The following is a 9,279-nucleotide window of genomic DNA, read 5'->3' as shown; positions in this document are numbered from 1 at the left end:
GATCGTGGAGAAGGGACAACTGTCCTTCTGCGAATGCAGACAAGCCTCTGCGAATGCGGAGAAGAAACTTTGTTTCTTCCGTGAACGCGGGCAAGTCTCCATGAACGCGGAGAAGGACTCTCAGGCACCAGATGACAATAATGTTACTTAAGTCTCCAAGTCTCCGAATGACCCTTGGGATTCGTTCGGAACCCCGTATAGACAAACCGTATATACGACACTACTACAATAGATATTTTGAATTCAACGGAACCATCGAAATTCGATTTCAAGGCCTCTTTGACCCAGAAACCAAAAAGTCGCAACTAGACTAACATTATGCCTCAAATGACCAAAATGCCCTCGGAGCTTTTAAAAAATACACAGGAACTCTCCCTAGGCCTAAAATCATCCTTTGAATCCAACAGAGTCATGAGAATTCAATTTCGAACATTCGGTCCTTAAATGTTGACCAAAGTTAAATCTATGGCCAAAAACTCAACTATTTCCAACTCAACCGCTCAAATCCACGATATGACCCTAAATGTGATTTCACCAACTCTTCTAGCCAATTTCAATATTTTCAAACTGATGGAATTGATGAAATTCTGTTCCGAAACTCAAAACTCCGAATGACCTCAAATACCACTTTTAAGTCATTCTAAACCTCTAAAACTCAAAGATTATCAAAAATCCCAACTTTTCAAGAAAACCACAAAACCAACATCAGATATCAATCAAATATGATTCAGAAATATACCGAGATGGGTAAAATAGTCTTTTTATGACAATTATGAAAAATGACATTTAGGGTCATTACAGCTTAATGAATCCCTACAAAATAAAGAAGATATTTCTAGTACCATTCTGCTTGTTAAAGTGGTGAAGAAACAATTGCAAGATTCAATAGATGAAGAGATCCATTTTTATCGAGAATATGTCTGCATTTAGTGTAAAGTATAATATTTTGATACCTAATTCTGATGAGTTCTATTTCAATTTTAGAAGATCTCAATGTAAAGTTATTGTGTATACTATGTCACATCGCCATTATGTGGAAGTATTTTTAAGATTATTGGTTGACAACTTGAAGAACTCAATGATCGTTTTGATAAGGTGAGAACATATTTGCTTATTAGAGTTGCTTGCTTGAATTCAGCTGACTCATTTTCTAATTTTGATATAAAAATGCTGAGAATGGCTAAATTATATCATGATGATTTTGTTGAAAATGTAATAATTACTCTTACAAATCAGTTAGAGACTTATATTATTGATGTTTGTGGTGATGATGAAAGGTTCTCCAATCTAAAAGGACTTAGTCATCTTTCTAAAAATCTACTTAAGCCAAAGAAGAATTTAAATTATCTTTTTATGTTTTGCCCTATAAAATTGGTTTTGCTCCAGCCTATTGCTATTGCTACAGTTGAAAGAGCTATTTCGACATTGAAGTTGATCAACAGTGTATTGCGAAATCAAATGGATGATGATTTCATGAGTACTTGTATAGTTCCTTAGGTTAAAAAAATATTTAATACTATTTCTTATGAGAGTATTATGAATATATATTAAAAAATGAAAACATGTAGAATAGAATAATATATTTTAATTAATCAAATTTTATTTTTTTTGTTTCTTTGCATATTTATTTTTATTAGTTTTTCGATACGTGCATTGCACGTGAATGTTGAGTTATGCAATTTATAATTTTAAATATAGTATTTAAATAAATTGAGAAAGAAATATAAATAAAGGGTAAAGTATAATTTTTATTAAAGATCAATGTTGATTGTCTTATACTAATTTATTTTTCGAGGTCAAGATAATTAGATATTCTCAATGTCTATGAAGGTGAATAGTCAAAAGTTAATTAGATGCATGTAAAACTTTTTATTTTATTTTATGAGATATAAATATGTAATGAAATTTACCTCACCTAACACTTCCTTATAGATGATATTTCGGACGTAAATTCTGTTTATCCATTTTGATTGCTCTGTCTTGATCAAGTCTCTTGTTGTCAACATTAATATCTCTCTTGAGAATTTAACATAGTTAGTGATATCAAATAATACATGTGATAAATACAATCCAATATGAGAAATTTTAAACCGTTTGCTTTATTTATCATCATTTAAAACTACATGTATAGCAATTTATTTATGAAATAATAATTTGAAAGGTTATTCATCAATTTAAGGGAAAATAGCGAAATTGTTTTTTGCATGAACACGTTTTTGGTAGCAGATTGAAACACTAACATAACAAAAGCCACATATTGACTTATGTTATTTCATTTTTTCAAGAATTTCATAATTTAAAGTAAAATTAATGAGCAAAGTAACAATTTTGTGATCATATAGCTATGTTAAAAGTATTATTTTACGTTAACTATATGAACAGATCTGTATAATTCACATATCAAATAAATTTTACTCATGAAAATTTATATAATTAACTTACGTTTTATATGTAACTATTATCTATCTCCACCTACTTCATCATCTTCTAGTAAATGATGTTACTATTACTAACATGCAAATATCTAAAAAGCACGTGGTTAGAATTAGTGATATATAAAAAGTAATAGTTCTTGTAGCTTAATTCTTCCTAGAAGCAAAAAGTGGAAAAAACTAATTTTTTTCATGCCATTTTTTTAACTACTAATTTTTTTTTCAGAAAACTGGGTTCAATAATTTCAAAAGAAAAATAAGCCATCAAACATGTGTTCCTTTTTCACGATGACATTTGTTTTTATTGTCGACAACTATAGCAAGTTATTATAAATTATGAAACACTATTCTTAAACAACAAAGGTTCAACAAAAGATATTATCAAATACATGAACTTGATTGTGAAATGTCTTTAATTACTCTAAAAGTATGGTGATTTGATTGAACGTGTAACATTTGAAGAGATCAATACAACACCAACAATTCTCAATTCTACATTTGAATCAAGTTTGTTTTTCTAGCTTAAGTTGGATAAGTGTCATCTACATGTACCAATGAACAACACAATCAATAATATTTATTACTCTCTCTATCCCAATTTATGTGGCAAAATAAAAATCTTAAGTATCGAACTTTTAAAGTTTGACCATTAATTTGACATAGAAGCATTAGGTTTTTTGAAATATAATTTATATATTTGAAAACTACGTAAAAATATTATAAATCACAATAATTAGTAATTTAAAATACACATTAAAAAACATTGGTCATAGATAAACTTGGTCGCCTCTCGAAATAAGACCCAAAAAAAGCACCTTTATAAAAGATAACTGAGCAAAATAATAAAACCTATAATCTCAGTTGCCTGAAGTATTTAAAACTGTAAATTTTCATCTCCAAAGAAAATATTTCTGCCAAAAACCATTAACTTTAAAATAAAAAAATAACTCCATTATCGATTGAAACAGTTTCGCATACATGATATTGTTTAATGGAGCCATGTTTTCTTAAAGAAATAATATTAACATCTCATTGTAGAACGATCTATTGCTCATATACTCACAAAACAGTATTCGATTACTCCTGTTTTCCCAATTATGTGTCATTATTCAGATTTCGAGAATCAAGCAGTTGAATTTTGATATTGAATTTCGGCATATAATCTTCATCATTTTCTGAAACAAAATTTATATATTTGGATAATTACGTAAAAGTACTATAAATAACAATGATTGACAATATAAATTTAAAACATTTAAAGATATATGAAACAATTACGTCAAAGATAGACTTATTTAAATTGGCACATAAATTAAAACAGAGAAAATATATGATATATGGTGTAAAACCCCACAGTAACACCGCACAATAACATACATACAAAGAGTAAACCAATAACAAAAAAAAATGGTTCAAAATAACTTTCGGAGAGTAAAAGAACAGTAATATTGATGCATTCACTATGATGATAATAGTATTATACATATTGTCTTAAATATTAGTATTATATGTAAATGATGTAGACAACAATCACACTAAAAGACTAACAAATACATGTAAAAAGTATAAAATTTTCAGCAACAAAAACAAAAACCCCAGTATACCCAATAAATTTGGTTGCATGATTATTGATGAAGGAATATGGAGCATTGGCGTATGGTTGGTTGTCCGAAGGAGTGTCTTTCTTCCTCCAAAGTGTATGATGATTTTGTCATGCGTTGCTTTGCCTCTTTTTTCTTTTTGTGAAACAGCACCTTCTATTTGAGAAACGACGGCTTAGTTTTAGCATTTAGGTTAGAGTTTAAAAGTTTATTTAAGAAGGATAAATTTGTAATTTAATATTCATGTTAGAGAGTTCATGCTTTTAAGGTAGTATAGATATGTTGAACCCACTTAGTGAAAATCCTGAGTTCGCCCATGGTTTAGACACTTCCAGGATCCATACATCTTTCAATATGAATCCACTTGAGTTCATAGGGTCAAAGCTTAATGAGGTTTTAAATTTTTCTTCATTGAGATTCAGGAGATCTTTTATAATTACCCTTCAGGTTATTTTTTATGTTTTTCAATCTTTCCAGTGTTTAAAGCTTCTTTTAGTAACCTCAAATCATTTATGACTTGCTGGTACTGACAGTTCGGTGCCTGATCATTTGTTTGGGTTTTATGCCCGTTTCCCTATTTCAAATCTCTTAGACTTTAAACAATTGACTTTGGTCAAAACTCCAGAAAAACGACCTCAAAATGAAATTCTAATAGTTTCATCAACTCTGGAATCACCATTTTAGGCTAGTAGCATGTTTGACTTGAATCCCAAGGCTTTCGGTGCGAGTTTGAGACATTAGACGTTTTAGCCTTTAAGCTTTACTTTGGTCAATATTCTTGGTAACCTTGATTGGATTGAAATTTCATCAGTGCAGTTAGATTCGAAATGTCAAGTTTGGTCTAAAACGATCTTTCGTGTGGTTCCCGCGGCTTGCGATCTCGTTCCATGCCTCCTTGTGGATTTTTTTTTAAAATAGCTTTGGTGTGGGATCCACATTTAGATGAGATGACCTCGGATAAAAAATTTGTCTGTGCCATTGAGTCTAAAATATCTAATTTAGTGAGGTATCATAGTTCGTTTGCATACATGGGATTCAGAACGAATCCCAAGCACCTCGTCGGAGATTCTAAGTTGGGCAAAAACCAACAGATGTGCATCAGCTGGTGCAGGCAAGAATTTGCCTCCGCATTTTTGGGATCGTGGCCACCTTTGCGGAGGCATGGTTGGATGGCTACTGCATTTGTAGGTGCTAGGCCGTGTTCACAAAGGTCAGTGTGTTAACCATCCGCATTTGCGATCCAGGCAACATGTTCGCAGAGCTCAGGGTTTGGTCCTTCCGCATTTGTGGAGTCCCTCCCGTATTCGTCGAGACTTATAGGTCTGTCCACCGCGTTCGCGGTCCCTTTCTCCACATTCGCGGAGGCCATATTACTGGTCTTTTAATAAAAACCAGTGACGCGAACTCAACCCATTTGGTTATGTTAAACTCACGATTTTCAGACCTATACACCTCTGTTTTGGGTGATTCTAGTTGCATTGGGTCCGTAATTGGTGTGGTTTCATAGCAAAGCATTCGGAGAAGTGTAGGGAACTTTGCTTTAAGGTAACTTCTCCCCGGAGTGGACTAACTTAGCTCTTGAATTGTGCTTTAATGGAATTTTATTTTCATGGACTAAAATCCTCATTTTCGAGCATCGAATTGTATCATATTTTGGAACACAAGTTCAGTAAGCTCAAATGAACTTTTTCACAGAGTCAATTTTGGGATTCCTGGTGTACGTCCCACAATCTTATTTTAGACCGATTTGGGTCTGTCTCCGAAAAATGTGAATTTGGTATCAAACGTCTGTATTGATGTTGTGATCAATATTTTGTTAGTATGGAGGCAATTGGAGGTAATTCAGAGGTGGAAAGCTTCAAATTGGTGAATTTAGAGCGCGCGTAATCGGCTTCAAGGTAACACACGGTCTCCCATGGTCTCCCACTTTGATTGGGCTTTATTAGATATTGTTTTATATATATTGCATGTGATTTAGATTGATATTTTCTGAGATTAGAGTTCTCTTCATCCTATTCCATTTTCTTGGTTCTTAGTTGAAACTTAGACTAGAATAGTCTTGTGAAATTCTTAGTTTAGACGATGGGCCTCATTTATGGTATTGCCTTAGCATTAGTATCTATTTTAGGTTTTTATTGATGTCCTTAACCTATGTTTGAGCCTTATAAGATTTATCATGTGTTATACCACCCTTATAGCTAGGTGCAGCTTCTAGTAAGGTTTGTTATGGATGGTGTACCTTTATGCTAGTGCTTGAGACCTCAGTGGCTCGTTGCAGCAGTAGGTTTGGCTTAGATGTTCTTGTTGGAAGCTGAGATGGTATATTTTTGGGTAAGGCGTTAATCCTAGAGATATTTTCTCCACCTATCTGACTTGGACATTTCCCAATTACTTCTATTGCTTATTTTATTATAAAGCTTGAATAATATTTCACTTCATGTTTATATCTACTTTATTTGAGTTACTTTTACTCTATCAGTTCAGTAATTTGCTTTATTCAACCTTATTACATACCGTACATTTCATGTACTGACATCATTTGATGTTGCGTATTTTCATGATGCACATATAAGTATCCGAGATCAACAACAGGCATTTCATTGGGATCACTCATCCATCAACTTTGGTGAGACCTCCTTACTCTAGGGACTCTTTTCGTTTATCATTTTTTCAGTATTAATAGACATTAAAATTTTGAGGTAGCTGGAGGTCTTCTTTCGGCACTGACCATCAGTTTAGTAGAGGCTTCATGGACACAGTTAGAGAGTCAGTTTAACATTGTCTTTTCAGATGTTTTGAAAACACTGTCAGTATTTATATTAATGATTTTCAGATAATTGTTTTAAGTTTTCTTTAGAGGTTTTAAGTGCTCGTGTATTTAAGTTTCCACAAGTTATATTGAGTTATATGTTATATAGTTAGCCAGATCAATGGTTCACTTAGAACCAGCAATGATTTCCAAGTGCCGGCCAGGTCTAGAGTATAAGCTCGGGGCGTGACAAACTTGGTATAAAAATACAGAGTTCAAGTGTCCTAGGATGTCTATGAATTCGCATCTAGTAGAGTCTTTCTTATCGGTGTGAAGCGAGCCACATCTATAATGGAGAGGCTACAGGACAATAGTAATTGTCCTTTTTTCATACTCCAGATTCATGCGATGGAGTTAAATTCTATAAAAGTTTCTTCTAACTCATGTGTTTACGTATTTTTAGATTATACCTCCAAGAAAAGAAGTCGGTCACCCGATGAAAACTAGGAATAGAGGATGTCCCTCTATGCAAGATGAAAACCAGTAAGAGTTGCAAGTTCCCATTGGACCAAAGGGTCTAGCTATACCTGTTGTGCAACCACCTCAGGCTGAAGTTACTAATGTAGAGTTTTGCAATGCCATCCAAATGTTGGCTCAAGATATGACAACATAGGTTGACCATCAGGGGCAGGCCGAAAGGATGTTTCCAAACACTTCAAGAATTCGTGAGTTTCTAAGGATAAACCCACTAAAGCTCACTGGGTCTACACTCAATGAGGATCCAAAGAACTTTGTAGATAAGCTTCAGAAGGTGTTTCAACTTACACATGTTGTTGATGCAGAGTGTGTTTAGTTGGATACATATCAGCTCAAGGGTGGTTCAAGGGTACAATTCGACCAGTGGAAGAAGACTAAGGGAGAAGATACACCACTCTTAAGCTAGACTGTGTTTGAAAATGCTTTCTTGGGACATTTGTTTCCTCAAGAGTTAACGGAAATAAAGGTAAGAGAGTTTCTTAACCTGAAGTAAGATTCAATATGTGTGGATACAGTCTCAATTTCATCCAGTTGTCCAGATATGCCCCAAAAATGATAACTGATATGAGAAGCATAATGAGCTTATTCATGTTGAGACTCCCCCATTTATTGAATAAGGAGGGTAAGGCAGCTATGTTGATTGGGGACATTCATATAGCTAGGCTAATAATTCATGTGCAGCAGATTGAGAAGGATAAGCTGAAGGACAAGGAGGAGTTTTGAAATAAGAGAGCTAAGACATCAAACTATAGTCTGACAAATAGAGGACCAAAAATGGAAGTAAACCATCTTTTCAACAAAGGTCATCTAGACCTGCACCATCATCAGCTATTGCTCCTACACTGAGGAACAAGAATGATCAGAGTTATCAAAATTTCAAAGCTCAGGGTTCTTAGTCACTAGGCAGTGTTGTGCAAGGAGTTGCTTAGAACCCATCTTATGGTAAGCCCCATTCAGGAGAGTGCCATGTGGGCATTGATAGTTGTTATAAGTGTGGATAAATGAGACACTTTTCTAGAGAATGTTCGATGTGTAAGCAAGGTAATAGGGGCAATAAGGCCCACGCTTCTTCAGCAGCACAATCAGGCAAGGTTCAAAGGAGCACTACTTCAGAAACAGGCAGAACTTGCCAGACGTAGTCACTAATATGCTTAAAGTCTTTTCCCTTAATGTTTATGGCTTACTTGATCTAGGTGCGAATTTATATTTTGTGACTCCTTATATAGCCATAAAATTTAGGATTAATCCCAAATGCCTTCTAGAACCTTTTAGTGTATCTACTCTAGTTTGTGAGTCTATTCTTGCTAAGAGAGTCTATCGAGATTGAACCATCTCAATCTATCATAAAGACACCATAGCTGACTTAGTCCAATTAGATATGGTAGATTTTGATGTCATTATAGACATGGATTAACTTCATGCTTGTTATTCCTCCATTGATTGTAAAACCCGAGTAGTCAAGTTTCAGTTTCTAAATGAGTCATTCTTTGAGTGGAAAGGTAGTCTAGCAGTTCCTATGGGTCATTTTATCTCATATCTTAAGGCCAGAAAATTAGTTTCTAAGGGATGTATCTATCACATTATCCGAGTTAAAGACTCTAGTGTTAAGACACCATCCCTTCCATGAGTTTCAGTTGTGAACGAGTTTCTAGAGGTCTTTTCTAATAATCTACCTGGAGTCCCTCCCGATAGGGAGATAGACTTTAGGAAAGATGTTCTTCCTAACACATAATCTATATATATTCCGCCATATAGAATGGCTAAAGCCGAGTTGAGAGAATTGAAAAAGTAGTTTAAAGATCTCTTAGATAAGGGTTTTATTAGGCCAAGTGTATCACCTTGGGGCATTGTTGTCCTATTTGTGCTAATGAAAGATAGTTCCCTTAGAATGTGCATTGACTACTGTCAGTTGAACAATGTCTCCATAAAGAATAAGTACCCTCTTCCTAAAATCAATGAC

Source organism: Solanum dulcamara, chromosome 8 (assembly GCF_947179165.1).
Source record: "Solanum dulcamara chromosome 8, daSolDulc1.2, whole genome shotgun sequence".
NCBI lineage: Eukaryota > Viridiplantae > Streptophyta > Magnoliopsida > Solanales > Solanaceae > Solanum > Solanum dulcamara.
Note: the sequence above shows the minus strand (reverse complement) of the source record.